Raw genomic sequence first — 21,314 nt, 5'->3', positions numbered from 1 at the left:
TATAAGCCAGACTCAGCTCCTGCTGTTTTGCTTAGATTTTGTCATTGTCCAAAACTGCGGTAAGATACCATCTCACACGAGTCAGAATGTTTATTATTAAAAAGTCAAAAAATAGCAGATGCTGAGTAGGTTGTGGAGAAAAAAGAACATTTATACACTGTTGGTGGGAGTGTAAATTACTTCAACCATTTTAGAAGACAGTATGGCGATTCCTCAAAGACCTAAAGACAGAAATACCATTCAACTCAGCAACCCCATTACTGGTACAGATCCAAAGAAATATGAATTGTTATAAAGATACATGCACATGTGTGTTCTTTGCAGCACTATTCACAATATCAAAGATACGGAATCCACCTAAATGCCCATCCATGGTAGGCTGGATAAAGAAAACGTGATACATATGCACCATAGAATACTATACAGCCATAAAAAAGAATGAGATCATGTCCTCATTCACGGATGGGCCACAGATGGAGCTGGAGGCAATTATCCTTAGCAAATTAACACAGGAACAGAAAACGAAATACCACATGTTCTCACTTATAAGTGCAAGCCAAATGGTGAGAACACACGGAATCACAGAGGGGAAAACACACACTGGGGCATATTAGAGGGTGGAGGATGGAAGAAGGAAGAGGATCAGGAAAAAATATTGGGTACTAGGCTTACACCTGGGTGATGAAATAATCTGTTAAACAAATCCTTACAACACACATTTACCTACGTAACAATCCTGTATATGAACCCCTGAACTTAAAATATTTTTTTAAAAAAATATTTTGTTATTGTCATTTCCCAAAGTTCATGATGGATCAAAAGTTTAGTCTCTGAAGAGCAGGGGAGGTGCTGGGCTCCCCAGATGGCTTTTCCAGTGTTTATAGACATTTTTATTTTGTGGGAATAAAACTAGGTTTTGGGTCTTTAAAATGTGAAAATAAGTACTCACTTATATTTGAGAGTTATCTTAAAAATATCTACTTCAAGGAGTTTCCATCAGTTCACTTTCTTGCATTGTAAATTTTAAACACGGTTTCCTAATTTTATGGAAGTATCTTATTTATTACCACTACAACATCATCTCAGTGCATCTCAAAGAATTAGATTAACAGACTAGATAATCTGGGCAGTAAAAAGTGTATTTTTCTTTAGGAATAGAAAAAAAATGGATTGTTTCTATCTTCCTCCTGTAAGCATAGCCTTGTCCTGAGCTATATCAAAGTTCAAATCACTTTTTAAACTTTGTATTTTAGGAAATAAGAAATATAATATCAATAACAGTTGCTAACATTTTACTAAGTGCTTCCCCTATGCCAGACACTGTTGTAAGTATTTTTAAAATATCAAATCATTGAATTCCTGCAGCAACCCTGGATGACGTACTAGTTTTACTCCATTTCATGAATCTGGAAACCAGTGGGGAGAGAGGTTAAGTGATTAGCAGCCAGAAAGATCCAATCCTAGACTGTCTGGCACTAGAACCTATGTCTAAACTATTCCACTCTGCTAGTTCTCTAGGGCAAAAAGAAATGGCACCAACCCAGTCTAGAGGTAGAATACAAACAGAACTTGCTGTTTCATAAACCTAGTATGAATTTGCATGTCTCTCTCTATGTGTATGTTACTAGGTTGGTACCAGATTATTAGTTAACTGTGTTAATGATACTGTGAGCCCTTCTCTTAAGACATATGCTTTGACCTTTTTAAAAAGAACTGGGAAGAATTTACACCAATTGATTTCTCCTTCCTTGCACAACAGATTGTGTGTGTGTTTGTGTGTGTGTGTGAGATCAAAAATATATTAAAGAAAATTTTAAAAAATTCCACAGCTGTAGCTATTTCCCTTATACTATGTGACCATTCAGTCTTTATCTATAAATATATGCATTTTGCATAATTATCATATTATTTTTCACTTAAGTTTCATTCATAAAAATTATCTCACGTTGTTACACACTCTTCATAATTCTTTAAACTATTGCAATGCATTCCCTGTTTTTGTTATCTTTAGATTATACATATTATGGCTCTGCTTTGAGCCATCTATATTTTATTTTATTTTATTTTATTTTATTTTATTTTATTTTATTTTATTTTATTTTATTATTATTTTTTGAGACGGTGTCTCGCTCTGTCACCCAGGCTGGAGTGCAGTGGCATGATCTCAGCTCACTGCAAGCTCCGCCTCCCAGGTTCACGCCATTCTCCTGCCTCAGCCTCCTGAGTAGCTGGGACTACAGGCGCCCGCCACCACGCCCGGCTAAATTTTTTTTGTATTTTTAGTAGAGACGGGGTTTCACCGTGTTAGCCAGGATGCTCTCGATCTCCTCACCTTGTGATCCGCCTGCCTCGGCCTTCCAAAGTGCTGGGATTACAGGTGTGAGCCACTGCACCTGGCCCTGTATTTTATTTTTGTACCATTTTCATACCTTTTAAATTACTACTTTATTATATTATATTATATTATATTATATTATATTACAGAACTAGTCTCTCTCTTTCCTTCCCTCATTGCTTCTATTTTCACAATATTTACTGATGTCCTTATCCATGTATAAATAAGTAAACTTTATAATAATTTTACTTAGTTCTTAAATCCTAGCTCTGATTCTAGTTGTATTTTTCTCAGTTTCAAAAAAAAAAAAAAAAAAAAAAAAAGGATTAGCATACAGGGTCTAGCTTTCTTTCTTAGCATTGCTACGTGTAGGGTGCACCTTACTTTTCACACTTTGCTCTTTAGAGAATTTTTTCCAGCTACTCAAGTAGCCCTACCTACTCTCAGGAAGGCTTTAAGGTCAAGGCAGGATCTGGCCAGGGAGCAGAGAACAGCCCATATGGAGAATCAAGCAATCCCACAGTAAATACAGTTCCAGTTCAAACGATTCCCCTCTAACTGAGTGAGCTAATTGGTCTCTGGCAATGAAGGGCTCCTTATTATATTTTTATTGCTACTGTTGTTGTCATTCAATTTAACTTTTCCCCTAGTGTGGTTTATAGGGTATTTATATTAACTTATAAAGTGTTGGGATATGTGTCATTCTCATAATTTCATGCTCTAAATTAATTCCTTCAGGATTAAATACTGCTTCTTACTCTCTAGAAGAAACACTGCTGCAGATCACAAGCCTCTATTTTCTGTTTTTTCAGGTTTTAAAATTTAAAACTTTAAACAACAAATCACACAAGGTTTGAGTGAGATACATTCACCCACAAGACATGTAAAATATTCTCCTAATATAATCATCCTCAAAGGTTGCTATAAATCATCATTTGAAATGCTTTCATTGAGGTGATGACTAATCTTTTGACCATTAAATTGCCAAATAAAACACTCAAAAATGACATGATTCTTTCCATCTTAAAGATGTTAATATTTTATTTCTTTATTAAGATGACTTCAGGATAAAACATTTGTATGTATCAAGAATGGTTATTGCATTAAATGTCAGCTTAAAAAGTTCTCCATTTTTGTTTTCCCTTATCCTGAAATCAGAATATCACATCATTTTGAAAGGTTTTTCTAGCCACTTCCCAGCACTCACAGCATGAAGCTCACACCAGAAGTTTTCAGAGATCACCCCAGAGGTGATAAGCTCTTGCTTGCCCTTCCATCCCAGGATACTGTGATTGCAGGACCATGGAATTTACAAGATGAGATTCAAAGGACCCTAATTGTCTCTCTGCTTTCAAGTAATCCTGCCACTTAACACCAAAAGAAGAAAAAGAACCAAGAACATGAAAAGTCTTACTATTGCTCCACTTAATACTACTCAAAAAAGGAGGTTCCAGACACTTTGGTGGTGATATTTTTGTTTTATTTTGTTCGACAAAATCTATTCTGGATAATATTCCCAAAATGCTTCCTAATCATCAAACCTGGTGGAATCTTTTCAAACATGTCAATGGCATTTGATAATCTTCCCTTGATTTCTGCAATACAGTTCTTCCCTGATTCTCTCCCCTCTGTCTCTAACAAGTCCTTCTCAGTACCCTTTGAGTCACACTTCATATTTTGGTAACACACAAGGCACCATCTTTGCCCCTCTTTCACTCTGCCTGCCCTCCCTCAGCATTCTCTGCTTCTCTCAAGACTTTAGCTACTGTATTAGTCCATTCTCACGCTGCTATAAAGAACTGACGAGACCAGGTAATTTATAAAGAGAAGATGTTTAATTGACTTACAGTTCCGCATGGCTGGAGAGGCCTCAGGAAACTTACAATCATGGTAAAAGGGGAAGCAGGAATATCTTTCATGGCAGCAGATGAGAGAAAGAGAGAGAGAGAGTGCAAAGAGAGAAGAGTCCCTTATAAAACCATCAGATCTCATGAGAACTCACTCAGTATCATGAGAACAGCATGGGGGAAACCACCCCCATGATCCAATCATCTCCCACCAGGTCCCTTCCTCAACACATGGGGATTATAAGGATTACAATTTGAGATGAGATTTGGGTGGGGACACAGAGGCAAACCATATCAGTTGCTAACTCTTTGCTGATGGCTCACATGACGAAGTCATTATCTTTCCCCAGATCTGTTCCTCCTCTTGTATTCTATAACTTGCTGAGTGCATCCCCCACCTTCTGAGTCATTTTATATTTCTCCATTTCCACCAGTGCCCTGACACCAAACTTACAAACACTAACACATCATTTTCTCTCCAACCATGTTCAACAGGCTTTTTTTCAGAATTTAGGCTCTTGTCCTCTTGCCTGGACTATTATAGTTTTGCATCTCTCATCCCTTAAGCCCATCCCTCTCTGCTTCTAGAATGATCTTTCTAAGCACACATCTAATTATGTAAATTTCTGGCTTCAACCCTCCATATAGTTCCTAAAGACCAAGTGCAGGGGTCAGCAAACTGTGGCTGTGAACAAATCCAGCCCATTGTCATTTTTTACAAAGAATATTTTATTGGAACATAGCCATGCTCACACATTTACATACTGTCTATGGCTGCCCTTATACTACAAGAGCAGAGTTGTGTCATTTCGGCAAAGACCATGTGGTCTCAAGAGCCAAAAATATTTCCTATCAGGCTCCTTACAGAAAATGTTTGCTGACATCTGGCCTAGTGGATAAAGTCAAACTTCATGATATCACATCTAAGGCCTGCATTCTTTGGCCACAACCTCTATCCCCAGGCTTGGCTCTCGCTATAGCTCCCTTAAACCTTATACTCCAGCAGTGCTTGGCTGCTTACTGTTCCCTTCACTGGTCAAGAGAAATTTCAGTGATGAAGGACAAGTCATGTGTGTCTGCACTCAGCAGTGCCATAACCACTGGCCACATTTCACTGTTGAGCATTTAAATTGTGGCTAGTGCAACTGAGGAATTAAATTGTTTATTTTACTTAAATTTAATTAACAAAAATTTAAACTTAAATAGCTACACGTGGCTAATGGCTACCATATTGGACAGTATTGTGTTAGACTGTCACCAGTGGTATCTTCGTCCATTCTAAGGTGAATATTTAAGATATTTAGGCTACCCTATCTGGAGACAGAGGCTCACTTCATCTCCCAGGCTGGAGTTCAGTGGCATGATCTCAGCTTGCTGCAAAAACTGCTTCCCTGGTTCAAGTGATTCCCCTGTCTCAGACTCCTGAGTAGCTGGGATTACAGGGGTGTACCATCATGCCCAGCTAATTTTTGTATTTTTAGTAGAGACAGGGTTTCACTGTGTTGGCCAGGCTGGTCTCAAACTCCTGACCTCAAGTGATCCACCCATGTCAGCCTCCCAAAATGCTGGGATTACAGGCATGAGCCACAGTACCCGGCCAATACTTGCTGTTTTGTGACTCGCTTATTTCACTTAGCATAATGTCTTCAAGTTTCTCCATGTTATAGCATATGTCAGAATCTCGGCCCCCCAAAGTGCTGGGATCACCCTGCCCAGCCGAATGGTCACTTTTTCTAAGGAGCCTGTTGTCCCAATCAAACCTTGCACCTCCCCACCTCAGAGAACTGGATATTCATTTGTGTCCTCAGTGTGCCATCATATTACCAGGAAAACTTTTCCACTCTTATCTGTCTCTACCAACCATTCCCTAAAAGCAGATCCTTGTCTGCATTTGTCTTTGCTTAAAAAGCTCCTAATCCAGTGTCTGGCTTGTGTCAGAAGCTTTACTAAAATGGTTATCAGTCAACTAGAGTAATTAATGTTATATTCAAACATATTTTCAACATGTAAGTCCCTTTTCTTTATTTATAGTTCTTTGACAATTGAAGTCTTCTGTGGAGTGCTTCCACCTGACTCTCTTGACCCACCCAGAGAGTGGTCAAGAGTAGGGACCCCTTTAAATAGAAATACCTTTCTTCTTGTTACACCTGAGTAACCAATATGCTTGCTTTGATTCTTTCTGAACTGCTAGAGAAAATTCCTAAAACCTCAAAAAAGTGAAAACAGATTGTCTGAAAACAAAACAAAACAAAACAAAAACAGGAAAGTAAGTCCAAAGCCAAGAAAAGAAGCTATTGCCAATGCTTCAAACTTCCCATGTTTATTAGTACAAACTTTTCTAAAAGCAAACCGTAGTCCTGGCGTATACTAGATGCTCAACAAATGTTTTGTAAGTGAAATTTGCTAAAATTAGCCCTGGAATGTTTACTTCACCATGTAATATATTCAAAAATGGTGAAATGTCACAGTTGACATATAAATAAAAATGGCTATAAATATATGTATAGAGTAAAAAATGTCCAATATAAATAATATTTTATAGAAGTTGCACTTGTATTCCTTTATTTGGGGAGATTTTTCTTTTTAAATTATAGTCCTTATCATTTTGGGATGTTAATCCCATGAACCCAGTTTTCTGAACTGTGTCAAAACTATGAATTTTTATTCTTCTTATGTCTAACAACCTTTGAATAAGAGTTGAAGGTAAATGGTACACTGGACTCTATTTGTGCATATGTACCAAAGATTTTATCATATGTCAAATTATGTAGGAATAAGTTTTTCATATACACCCTGTATATTACGATTTAAAATACTATTCGTCATGCAAAGCCAAGTAAAGATATACAAAATAGAAAATCTTTTAAACATTTCAAAACTTAGTATTTGGGAACTATAATTCATTAGGCAAGAAAAAGGCCATCTTTGCCAGTCACCCTTCTGAGGACTATTTAAATTTTAAGGCTTATTTTGCTCGGCTGAAAGGAAAAAAAGAAAAGTTATTCATTTGACAAATGATATATAGTTACATATATATAGTTACATATATATATATATATATATATATATATGAACACTTATTTTGTGTGTGCACCATTATCCTATGGGCTTTACATATATTAACATAATCCTAGGTACTATTGTCAACATTATTCCCATTTTCAGATGACATAATTGAGGCACAAAGAAGTAACTTGGTTGAGGTCTCACAGTAAGGGCAGAGTTGATGTCCAAACTCAGGCAGCCTGGCTCCAAGGCCCGGGTTCTAACCCTCTGTATTATTCTGCCTTGAGTAGGTGATACTGTTTCCATTCTGCTCCTCACCATGTCTTTGTCATGTGACTCTGTAACATAAACAGCTTTTCCTTTCAATTTACATGGCTCTGTCACATATTTTGAACAGCCAAATAGGATTCCTTTATCTAGATATACTGCACATTGTCTAACCTGGACTTGTTCCCTACCTGTGGACTTTTAATTTTCACTCTTCCACTATAAAAGTCACTTTCGGGAGTCCAGGTCAGGCGGATCATGAGGTCAGGAGATCGAGACCATCCTGGCTAACACGGTGAAACCTTGTCTCTACTACAAAAGATTAGCTGGGCGTGGTGGCACCACACCTGTGGTACCAGCTACTCAGGAGACTGAGGCAGGGGAATCACTTGAACCCCAGGAGGCGGAGGTTGCAGTGAGCTGAGATCGCGCCACTGTACTCCAGCCTGGGGGACAGAGCGAGACTCCATCTCAAAAAAACAAAACAAAACAAAAGTCACTTTCAACTCTCAGAACTATTACCTGTGAAACATAAGAGAGGAGGGAACCTTGTGAAAACAGTGTGTGGACAGTATGAACTTGGAGCTTTCATGGCAGGAAATATTTTCACTTTGCCTAGGAAAAAGTTGTGATAGAAGCTAAGATCATTTAGGATGCTGTTAAGGGAAAATTAGCTAATCATGCCAGATTATCATCATGACAGGAACAGAAATGGTTGCCAATAACTCCAAGCTGAATTGACACCATGCAGTATTGTATTCATTATATAATATATGCCCGCTGTGTTTGTTGGTTAGCATACAAGAGAGAACATAGATCTTATATTTGGGCTTTAAGGATCTACAATTTTATGGGTTAGTGGACAGATGGATGAAGTCATGGAACGACTCTGAGGTTAGGGTCTCTCTTTGCCACAGGATCCCCCATCTGGTGGGCTCTAAGCTTCCCCCACTTCCTTAGGGTTTTCTCACTTTTCTTCCTCATGACACTGGTCCATCCAAATGGAGGTACCTACTTCACTTATTCACTCTAGATTAGGCATGGACAAAACAAAACAGAAAGAAAAAAGCAGACTTTCCTTTTCCTCTTGGCACAACAGAGTTGCTGCAAAATTTCTAAATAAAAACAAAGTAGAAGTAGACATCCCCTCTGTCTTATAATGAAGACTGCTTTAAAGAAAGATCCTATATTGGACAATAATACTGCTCACCAAGTTGTACAAAAGCCTGTTCCAGGCCAGGCACAGAGGCTCACGCCTGTAATCCCAGCACTTTGAGAGGCCAAGGCGGGTGAATCACCTGAGGTCAGGAGTACGAGACCAGCCTGGCCAACATGGTGAAACCCACATCTCTACTAGAAATACAAAAATTAGCTGGGTGTAGTGGCGGATGCCTGTAATCCCAGCTACTCAGGAGGCTGAGGCAGGAGGATTGCTTGAACCCGGGAGGCAAAGGTTGCAGTGAGCAGAGATTGTATCACTGCCCTCCAGCCTGGGCAACAAAAACGAAATTCCATCTCCAAAAAAAAAAAAAAAAAAAAGAAGATGGCCAAATAGGAACAGATCCAATCTCAAACTCCCAGCGCCAGCGACAGAGAAGACCGGTGATTTCTGCATTTTCAACTGAGGTACTGGGGTCATCTCACTGGGGAGTGCCGGACAATCGGTGCTGGTCAGCTGCTGCAGCCCGACCAGCGAGAGCTGAAGCAGGGGGAGGCATTGCCTCACATGGGAAGCGCAAGGGGGAAGGGAATCCCTTTTCCTAGCCAGGCAAACTGAGACACACAACACCTGGAAAATTGGGTAATTCCCACCCCAATACTGCGCTTTAAGCAAACGGGCACACCAGGAGATTATACCCACACCTGGCCGGGAGGGTCCCACGGCCACGGAGCCTCCCTCATTGCCAGCACAGCAGTCTGCAATCTAACTGCAAGGCAGCAGCGAGGCTGGGGGAGGGGCGCCCGCCATTGCTGAGGATTAAGTAGGTAAACAAAGCCACTGGGAAGCTCAAACTGTGTGGAGCTCACAGCAGCTCAAGGAAACGTGCCTGTCTCTGTAGACTCCACCTCTGGGGACAGGGCACAGCTAAAAAACAACAGGGGAAGCAGCAGAGGCCTGTGCAGACCCGAACGACTCTGTCTGACAGCTTTGAAGAGAGCAGTGGATCTCCCAACACGGAGGTTGAGATCTGAGAACGGACAGACTGCCTGCTCAAGTGGGTCCCTGACCCCTGAGTAGCCTAACTGGGAGACATCCCCCACTAGGGGCAGTCTGACACCCCACACCTCACAGGGTGGAGTACACCCCTGAGAGGAAGCTTCCAAAGTAAGAATCAGACAGGTACACTTGCTGTTCAGCAATATTCTATCTTCTGCAACCTCTGCTGCTGATACCCAGGCAAACAGGGTCAGGAGTGGACCTCAGGCAATCTCCAACAGACCTACAGCTGAGGGTCCTGACTATTAGAAGGAAAACTATCAAACAGGAAGAACACCTATACCAAAACCCCGTCAGTACGTCACCATCATCAAAGACCAGAGGCAGATAAAACCACAAAGATGGGGAAGAAGCTGGGCAGAAAAGCCGGAAATTCAAAAAATAAGAGCGCATCTCCCCCTGCAAAGGAGCGCAGCTCATCGCCGGCAACGGATCAAAGCTGGTCAGAGAATGACTTGGACGAGAGGAGAGAAGAAGGCTTCAGTCCATCAACCTTCTCAGAGCTAAAGGAGGAATTACGTACCCAGTGCAAAGAAACTAAAAATCTTGAAAAAAGAGTGGAAGAATTGATAGCTAGAATAATTAATGCAGAGAAGGTCATAAATGAAATGACAGAGATGAAAAGCATGACACGAGAAATATGTGACAAATCCACAAGCTTCAGTAACCGACTTGATCAACTGGAAGAAAGAGTATCAGCGATTGAGGATCAAATGAATGAAATGAAGTGAGAAGAGAAACCAAAAGAAAAAAGAAGAAAAAGAAATAAACAAAGCCTGCAAGAAGTATGGGATTATGTAAAAAGACCAAACCTACGTCTGATTGGGGTGCGTGAAAGTGAGGGCGAAAATGGAACCAAGTTGGAAAACACTCTTCAGGATATCATCCAGGAGAACTTCCCCAACCTAGTAGGGCAGGCCAACATTCAAATTCAGGAAATACAGAGAACACCACAAAGATACTCCTCGAGAAGAGCAACTCCAAGACACATAATTGCCAGATTCACCAAAGTTGAAATGAAGGAAAAAATCTTAAGGGCAGCCAGAGAGAAAGGTCGGGTTACCCACAAAGGGAAGCCCATCAGACTAACAGCAGACCTCTCGGCAGAAACTCTACAAGCCAGAAGAGAGTGGGGGCCAATATTCAACATTCTCAAAGAAAAGAATTTTCAACCCAGAATTTCATATCCAGCCAAACTAAGTTTCATCAGTGAAGGAGAAATAAAATCCTTTACAGATAAGCAAATGCTTAGAGATTTTGTCACCACCAGGCCTGCCTTACAAGAGACCCTAAAGGAAGCCCTAAACATGGAAAGGAACAACCGATACCAGCCATTGCAAAAACATGCCAAAATGTAAAGACCATCGAGGCTAGGAAGAAACTGCATCAACTAACGAGCAAAAAAACCAGTTAATATCATAATGGCAGGATCAAGTTCACACATAACAATATTAACCTTAAATGTCAATGGACTAAATGCTCCAATTAAAAGACACAGACTGGCAAACTGGATAAAGAGTCAAGACCCATCAGTCTGCTGTATTCAGGAGACCCATCTCACATGCAGAGACATACATAGGCTCAAAATAAAGGGATGGAGGAAGATCTACCAAGCAAATGGAGAACAAAAAAACGCAGGGGTTGCAATCCTAGTCTCTGATAAAATAGACTTTAAACTATCAAAGATCAAAAGAGACAAAGAAGGCCATTACATAATGGTAAAGGGATCAATTCAACAGGAAGAGCTAACTCTCCTAAATATATATGCACCCAATACAGGAGCACCCAAATTCATAAAGCAAGTCCTTAGAGACTTACAAAGAGACTTAGACTCCCATACAATAATAATGGGAGACTTCAACACTCCACTGTCAACATTAGACAGATCAACGAGACAGAAAGTTAACAAGGATATCCAGGAATTGAACTCATCTCTGCACCAAGCGGACCTAATAGACATCTAAAGAACTCTCCACCCCAAATCAACAGAATATACATTCTTCTCAGCACCACATCGCACTTATTCCAAAATTGACCACATAATTGGAAGTAAAGCACTCCTTAGCAAATATAAAAGAACAGAAATTATAACAAACTGTCTCTCAGAACACAGTGCAATCAAACTAGAACTCAGAACTAAGAAACTCAATCAAAACCGCTCAACTACATGGAAACTGAACAACCTGCTCCTGAATGACTACTGGGTACATAACGAAATGAAGGCAGAAATAAAGATGTTCTTTGAAACCAATGAGAACAAAGATACAACATACCAGAATCTCTGGGACACATTTAAAGCAGTGTGTAGAGGGAAATTTATAGCACTAAATGCCCACAAGAGAAAGCTGGAAAGATCTGAAATTGACACTCTAACATCACAATTAAAAGAACTGGAGAAGCAAGAGCAAACACATTCAAAAGCTAGCAGAAGGCAAGAAATAACTAAGATCAGAGCAGAACTGAAGGAGATAGAGACACAAAAAACCCTCCAAAAAATCAATGAATCCAGGAGCTGGTTTTTTGAAAAGATCAACAAAATTGACAGACCGCTAGCAAGACTAATAAAGAAGAAAAGAGAGAGGAATCAAATAGATGCAATAAAAAATGATAAAGGGGATATCACCACGGACCCCACAGAAATACAAACTACCAGCAGAGAATACTATAAACACCTCTACGCAAATCAACTAGAAAATCTAGAAGAAATGGATCATTTCCTGGACACTTACACTCTTCCAAGACTAAACCAGGAAGAAGTTGAATCCCTGAATAGACCAATAGCAGGCTCTGAAATTGACGCAACAATTAATAGCCTACCAACCAAAAAAAGTCCAGGACCAGATGGATTCACACCTGAATTCTACCAGAGGTACAAGGAGGAGCTGGTACCATTCCTTCTGAAACTATTCCAATCAATAGAAAAAGAGGGAATCCTCCCTAACTCATTTTATGAGGCCAACATCATCCTGATACCAAAGCCTGGCAGAGACACAACAAAAAAAGAGAATTTTAGACCAATATCCCTGATGAACATCGATGCAAAAATCCTCAATAAAATACTGGCAAACCGGATTCAGCAGCACATCAAAAAGCTTATCCACCATGATCAAGTGGGCTTCATCCCTGGGATGCAAGGCTGGTTCAACATTCACAAATCAATAAACGTAATCCAGCATATAAACAGAACCAAAGACAAGAACCACATGATTATCTCAATAGATGCAGAAAAGGCCTTTGACAAAATTCAACAGCCCTTCATGCTAAAAACGCTCAATAAATTCGGTACTGATGGAACGTACCTCAAAATAATAAGAGCTATTTATGACAAACCCACAGCCAATATCATACTGAATGGGCAAAAACTGGAAAAATTCCCTTTGAAAACTGGCACAAGACAGGGATGCCCTCTCTCACCACTCCTAGTCAACATAGCGTTCAAAGTTCTGGCTAGGGCAATCAGGCAAGAGAAAGAAATCAAGGGTATCCAGTTAGGAAAAGAAGAAGTCAAATTGTCTCTGTTTACAGATGACATGATTGTATATTTAGAAAACCCCATCGTCTCAGCCCAAAATCTCCTTAAGCTGAGAAGCAACTTCAGCAAAGTCTCAGGATACAAAATCAATGTGCAAAAATCACAAGCATTCTTATACACCAGTAACAGACAAGCAGAGAGCCAAATCAGGAATGAACTTCCATTCACAATTGCTTCAAAGAGAATAAAATACCTAGGAATCCAACTTACAAGGGATGTAAAGGACCTCTTCAAGGAGAACTACAAACCACTGCTCAGTGAAATAAAAGAGGACATATAAATGGAAGAACATACCATGCTCATGGATAGGAAGAATCAATATCGTGAAAATGGCCATACTGCCCAAGGTTATTTATAGATTCAATGCCATCCCCATCAAGCTACCAATGAGTTTCTTCACAGAACTGGAAAAAACGGCTTTAAAGTTCATATGGAACCAAAAAAGAGCCCGCATTGCCAAGACAATCCTAAGTCAAAAGAACAAAGCTGGAGGCGTCACGCTACCTGACTTCAAACTATACTACAAGGCTACAGTAACCAAAACAGCATGGTACTGGTACCAAAACAGAGCTATAGACCAATGGAACAGAACAGAGTCCTCAGAAATAATACCACACATCTACAGCCATCTGATCTTTGACAAACCTGAGAGAAACAAGAAATGGGGAAAGGACTCCCTATTTAATAAATGGTGCTGGGAAAATTGGCTAGCCATAAGTAGAAAGCTGAAACTGGATCCTTTCCTTACTCCTTATACGAAAATTAATTCAAGATGGATTAGAGACTTAAATGTTAGACCTAATACCATAAAAACCCTAGAAGAAAACCCAGGTAGTACCATTCAGGACATAGGCATGGGCAAGGACTTCATGTCTAAAACACCAAAAGCAACGGCAGCAAAAGCAAAAATTGACAAATGGGATCTAATTAAACTAAAGACCTTCTGCACAGCAAAACAAACTACCATCAGAGTGAACAGGCAACCTACAGAATGGGAGAAAATTGTTGCAATCTACTCATCTGACAAAGGGCTAATATCCAGAATCTACAAAGAACTCAAACAAATTTACAAGAAATAAACAACCCCATCAAAAAGTGGGCAAAGGATACGAACAGACATTTCTCAAAAGAAGACATTCATACAGCCAACAGACACATGAAAAAATGCTCATCATCACTGGCCATCAGAGAAATGCAAATCAAAACCACAATGAGATACCATCTCACACCAGTTAGAATGGCAATCATTAAAAAGTCAGGAAACAACAGGTGCTGGAGAAGATGTGGAGAAATAGGAACACTTTTACACTGTTGGTGGGACTAGTTCAACCATTATGGAAAACAGTATGGCGATTCCTCAAGGATCTAGAACTAGATGTACCATATGACCCAGCCATCCCACTACTGGGTATATACCCAAAGGATTACAAATCATGCTGCTATAAAGACACATGCACACGTATGTTTATTGCGGCACTATTCACAATAGCAAAGACTTGGAATCAACCCAAATGTCCATCAGTGGCAGACTGGATTAAGAAAATGTGGCACATATACACCATGGAATATTATGCAGCCATAAAAAAGGATGAGTTTGCATCCTTTGTAGGGACATGGATGCAGCTGGAAACCGTCATTCTTAGCAAACTATCACAAGAACAGAAAAACCAAACACCGCATATTCTCACTCATAGGTGGGAACTGAACAATGAGATCACTTGGACATCACACATCGGGGCCTATCATGGGGTGGGGGGAGGGATTGCATTGGGAGTTATACATGATATAAGTGATGAATTGATGGGTGCTGACGAGTTGATGGGTGCAGCACACCAACATGGCACAAGTATATATATGTAACAAACCTGCACATTATGCACATGTACACTAGAACTTAAAGTATAATTTAAAAAATTAAAAAAAAAAAGATGCCTGTTCCTGTTCCTGTTCCTCCTCATCTTGTCTGAACTTCCAACCCAGAAATCCTCTGCTCTCGGATATCCCTCAACATAACCCCCTTCTCTGCGCTCTCAGTCTCAGGGACTGTCAGGACCATGTGAAACAATAGTGAATTCTCAGTTAGAACCCATTCAAAAGCTCACAAGAAAAACTCATCTAACCAATTGTTATGTTATTCTCCATTCTATCTCAGGAAAGACTAATTAGTTATATTCTCTATTCCTTCCATCTCAGACTGCAAAAGATGCACACACATCCACACAAACATTACAAATATTTATTAACTATTTGTTAAATCCAGAGGTTTATAGGTATTTTGACCCTATATCTCATGTTTGCATTAGGAAAATATGATTGCTATACAGATAAGAAAAGTATCTCTCCCTCTTTATTTTTCTCTTATACCCCTCCCTCCCACACACACACTTTTTAAAATTGTAGTACAACAGACACATAACTTTTATGATTAATTCTGGATTCTAGCATTTTACAGCTTTAAGGAAATTGTTAAAATAGATTGAAAAAGAAATTTGAGGCTACCTAAGAGCTGGCTTTGTTTCAACTGAAAGGGAAACAAAAACAGTAATTTAACAGTTCCTGGAATGAAACATGTAAGGATTTCTGAAACCTCTCAGAGTGACTAAAAAATTTGGAGGGAATATGGCTGAAAGAAAAAGTAATGGAACATCTTTGGCCTGATAAAACTTCCTTTTCAGCCTTAATGTAAGTTTACAAGAGACTTGTACCTTAAGTAACAAATTCTATGAACAAATATTTATTAAAAAGATGTCCTCCAGGAAAAAAAAAAAAAAAAAAAGAGCTTAAACTATAACAAGAAGAATTCAGAAGAGCCCAAACCATGAGACTCCTTCCCAATACACTGCTCTTCAAATCAAGTGGATTTCCCACTGGGAGTGGTCTGTATCATATGCAACATTGTGCATGGCACCTCTTAGGATTGTGCAGGACACAGCCAACTCAACTGTACCTGTTCTTTTGCCAGTACAGACCCATCCTTAAAAATGAGGAGAAATAAGGAAATAGGGTACAGCCCTTGCCCACTCTCCATATTGACCACACTCCCCCAATCCTTTCTATCACCTATTTATCACTCTAGGTTTTGAGGAAGGAGAGGTAGGAGGAAGGGAAAAAGGTGGAGATGTACATACACAGGAAGGTGGGGAATAAGCTGTTGTGACTATGTACAGTCTCAGAATCAGGGCATAGAACCAAAGCTTATGTCCTCCTCTACATTTTCCATGGACCAGACTCATAGGTCCTGGACACCCTGGTGTAGTGATGCCTTATTTATTTATTTATTTATTTATTTATTTATTTATTTATTTATCTCTCTATCTATTTATCTAACTTTTAGGTTCAGGGGCACATGGGAAGGTTTGCTACATAGGTAAACTGTGTATCACAGGGGTTTGTTGTATAGCTTATTTCATCACCCAGGTAGGTAATCAGCATAGTACCCAATAGGCATTCCTCTGATCCTCTCCATCCCCTAAGCCTCCACCCTCAAATAGGCCCTATTGTTCCCTTCTTTGAGTCCATGTGTACTGAATGTTTAGCTCCCACATAGAAGTGTAAACATGCAGTATTTGGTTTTCTGTTTCTGTGTTAGTTCACTTAGGATTATAACCTCCAGCTCCATCCAAGTTGCTCCAAAGGACATGCTCTCATTCTTTTTTATGGCTGCATAGTATCCCATGGTGTATATGTACAATTTCTTTATCCAGTCTACCACTGAATGCTATTCAGGTTGATTCCGTATCTTTGCTATTGTGAATATTGCTGCGATAAACATACACATGCATGTGTCTTTGTGGTAGAATGATTTATATTCCCTTGGGTATATACCCAATAATGGAATTGCTGAATCAAATGATACTCCTGTTTTAAGTTTTTTGAGAAATTGCCACTTTGCTTTCCACATTGGCTGAACTAATTTACATCTCCATCAGCACTGTGTAAATGTTCCCTTTTCTTCCCAATCTTGCCAGCATCTGTTATTTTTTGACTTTTTAATAATAGATATTTTGACTGGTGTGAGATAGTATCTCATTGAGGTTTTGATTTGCATTTCTCTGATACTTAGTATTGTCAAGCATTTTTTCATATGCTTGTTAGCTGTGTGAATGTCTTCTTTTGAGAAGTGCCTGCTCACGTCCTTTGCCCACTTTTTAATGGCGTTGTTTGATTTTGGCTTGTTAAGTTGTTTAAATTCCTTATAGATTCTTGATATTAGACTTTTGTCAGGTGCATAGTTTGCAAACATTTTCTCCCATTCTATAGATTGTCTGTGTACTCTGTTGAGATTTTCTTTTCCTGTACAGAAGTTCTTTAGTTTAATTAGGTTCCATTTTGTCAATTTTTGGTTTTGTTGCAATTGCTTTTGGCATCTTTGTTATGAAATCTTTGCCAGCGCGTATGTCCATAATTATATTTCCTAGGTTATCTTCCAGGGTTTTTATGGTTTTAGGTTTTACATTTAAGTTTTTAATACATCTTGCCTTAACTTTTGCATATGGTATCAGGAGGGGTTCAACTTCAATCTTCTACATACAGCTAGCCAGTTATCCCAGCACCATTTATGAATATGGAGTCCTTTCCTCATTGCTTGTTTTTGTTGACTTTGCTAAAGATCAGATGGTTGTAGGTGTGCAGCTTTACTTCTGGGTTTTATATACCATTCCATTGGTCAATATGTCTGTTTTTGTACAGACTCAAAGGCAGAAAGTACCATGCCATTTTGGTTACTGTAGCCTTGTGTAGGTTGAAATTGAGTAATATGATGGCTACAGCTCTGTTCTTTATGCTTAAGATTGCTTTGGCTATTTGGGCTCTTCTTTGGTTCCATGTGAATTTTAAAATAGTTTTTCCTAATACTGTAAACCACATCATTTATAGTTTGGTAGAAATAGCATTGAACCTGCAAATTGCTTTGGACAGTATGGCCATTTTAATAATATTGATTCTTCCAATCCATGAGCATGGAATGACTTTTCATTTGTTTGTGTCATCTCTGATTTCTTTGAGCAGTGTTTTATAATTCTCACTGTAGAGATCTTTCCCCTGCATGGTTAGCTGTATTCCTAGGTATTTTATTCTTTTTGTGGCTATTGTGAATAGGATTGCGTTCTTGATTTGGTTCTCAGTTTAGATGTTGTTGGTGTATAGAATTGCTATTAATTTTCATGCATTGATTTTGTATCCTGAAACTGCTGAAATTGTTTATCAGATCTAGGAGCTTTTGGTCAGAGACTATAGGGTTTTCTAGTTGTACAATCATATAATCTGCAAACAGAGATAGTTTGACTTCCTCTCTTCCTATTTGGATGCCTTTTATTTCTTTCTCTTGCCTGATTGCTCTGGCTAGGACTTCCAGTACTGTGTTGAATAGGACTAGTGAGAGTAAAAATACTTTTCTTGTTCTGGTTCTCAAAAGGAATGCTTCCAGCTTTTGCCCATTCAGTATGATGTTGGCTGTGGGCTGGTCATAGATGCCACTTATTATTTTGAAATATGTTTCTTCAATGCATAGTTTGTTGAAGGTTTTTAACATGAAGGGATGATGAATTTTATTAGAAACCTTTTCTGCATCCATTGAAATGAACATGTGGTTTTGTTTTTAGTCCTATTTATGTAGCAAATCACACTTATTGACTTGCATATGTTGAATCAAACTTGGTGATGCCCCCTTTGGAGTGATCCACTTATACATAAGTCTCCATGAGCAAGTCAGGTGGCCAAAAAGGCACACTGGCATGTGCAGAAATATCCAGCATGTTCTCACACGCAAAGAAGTTTTCAGATATGACAAGGAGAAGTGGTTTAAAGCTTAGCTGTTGGAGGAAAGAAGGAAACAAACATGAAGCCTCACCCTAATACCCTCTCAGCTTTCCTATAGGTTTAATCATCTTTCCATCTATGCTACTTAATCTTTGCTTTGTTATTCTGGATAAGCCCCTAGACAGACTTTGTACTGATTTGATGCTGGCTGTTGTAGAGATTGCATACAGACACTTTGAGGGCTTGGGGCTCTTTTTTCTCTCTTCCTGTACCCACAGTAATAGTTCCCTATTTGACTACAGAGACCTCATTGTCCTCAACAACTTTTTTCTCACATGACAGCTGCTCTTTATTGTTCCTTCTTTGGAAGGCAGGCGGGTTGGCCCAAAAAAGCACTGCAAAGAAATGTATCTCACCTTAATTAAATATTTTGATCTTTGCCATGTTACAACTGGGGGATTTCTTCCCCCTAGAGTGAATTCTTTAGGAGAAACTCAAAGGAAGAAAGTAAAAATTCACCTAAAAAATGTAATGCATTTTCTTTCTCCCACTTGGGCTTCCTTAAAACTTATCCTCACAGGAATTTTATGCACATACGCGTTCTTATGCGCACACACACAGATACACACACAGATATATTGTAGGATGTATATAATATACATGTACATATATACACACAAATGCATGCAGAACTTCTCTATAAATATTGTCTTTTTAAATTATAAAATACACACAACAAAATTTACCATCTTAACCATTTTTAAGGGTACAGTTCATGGTATAAAGTACATTCACATGGTGGTGTGCACGTGTTCATTTGTATCTTCTCAGTTTGCGGTCAATAAACCATTCTGAATTTTGATTACATCAGCCAATGTATTAGCTATTCCTCCCATACTTGTACGATTTGTAAATGTCATAATGCTTCTATATCTTCGTCTAAAGCAAGGTGAAAATAATTAATAGAACAGACCTAAAGAGAAAGGAGATTGAAACAGGTTCATAGGAATCTATTAATCCACATTCCCTGAGTGATGCTTTAGCCAAATGCAATTGACTGATTTCTGTTTTCAATGCAGATAATCGCTATCTCTAAGAAATCTCTCATTCTTGTTGCAATCTTGTTTTCCTAGCCATTTATTTGTATGAATATTTCATATTCACAGCAACTGAAATATTCAAAACAAATTTCTCCTAAGGGGTTTCCTTTCCCACCTATGCCATCATCAGTATCTCTCATCTTGTCTTCAAGTATTGTAGTCCTTTTAACTCTTTTTTACTTTCTTTCCTTATATCAGTCTGACACTAAGCACCTTAGTTCGGTGATTATCAGAACTTTTTCTATCATAGCATGTGTAAGAAATGATATTTTATTGATTGAGTAAGCAAAAAACTGCTATTTGCATCTTGACAGGAAATAGTTGCTTGATGGAGGTTAGAATGTTCCCCACAGCCCCAAGGCCTTAGTGGATCAATCTCAACTCATTTATAACTCCTGGACCCACAGACTGCGAAGCTCAAATTTAATTCATTCTTTCTTCAAAGAATCTTTCATATTTGCCCTGTTATTTCCATGCATGTACCTAATATCTTCAGCAAGCCTGTCATCTCATAGTTAGATTATTGTAACATCCCTCTAACTGCCTTCCTTGCCTTTCACCTCGATTTATCTTTTGTGGTGCCTCTGGATAATCTACCTATCGTTTTTGGCATGAGCCTACAATTGTTTCCAGTTACCAATGACAGTCAAACACAAATTCATTTGTCAGGATTTCAAGGAAAAGAGATTATGTGGGCCCAACTTACTTGTTAAACTTGCTTTCTACTATTTCCTTCATCAACCTCTATTCAAATTAAATTCACTTACTCACTCCCTACCACCACCATCATTACATTTCTTATATTTGTACAACTTCCAGAAGTTGCTGGTGGCAGTAGTGAATAGTCATAACTACTTGAGTAGTCTTGTAGTCTTCGGTACCTGCTATGTGTTAGGCCTTGTGCTAGTCTTCATAGCAATCTTACATTAGCTAACATCTCTGTTTTATAGATAACAACATTGAAACTCAGGTCAAGCAATTTGGCCAAGGATAAAAACTGGCTAAGCTGCAGAGAGCTATCTCAGCCCCCTTGTCCAATGTGAGCTTAGTTTCCTCTGAATTTACAACATTTATTTCCAGTCTTTTAATTTGCCAGTTAATAACTTGCTATCTTGTGATAAACCTTTGATTGTTCCTTGTTATTCCCTGTTCTTCATTGTTATGTAGCTGCCTACATCTTTGTGTTCATTTTTTAAACTATGATGAGAGCCTTTGACTATAAAACCTGTATCCCCTAAAATTTTTAGGTGTT

The 21,314-nt window shown here is 38.9% G+C and overlaps 1 protein-coding gene across 1 annotated transcript in view; it reads left to right on the top strand.

Moving 5' to 3' along the window:
- FYB1 (FYN binding protein 1) overlaps window positions 1–21,314 on the top strand; it is a 169,842-nt gene that overhangs the window by 17,356 nt on the left and 131,172 nt on the right. The window lies entirely within an intron of this gene.

Source organism: Rhinopithecus roxellana, chromosome 3, assembly GCF_007565055.1.
Source record: "Rhinopithecus roxellana isolate Shanxi Qingling chromosome 3, ASM756505v1, whole genome shotgun sequence".
Lineage (NCBI taxonomy): Eukaryota > Metazoa > Chordata > Mammalia > Primates > Cercopithecidae > Rhinopithecus > Rhinopithecus roxellana.
The sequence above is the reverse complement of the archived record's forward strand: the minus strand, read 5'-3'. Positions and strand labels throughout refer to the sequence as shown.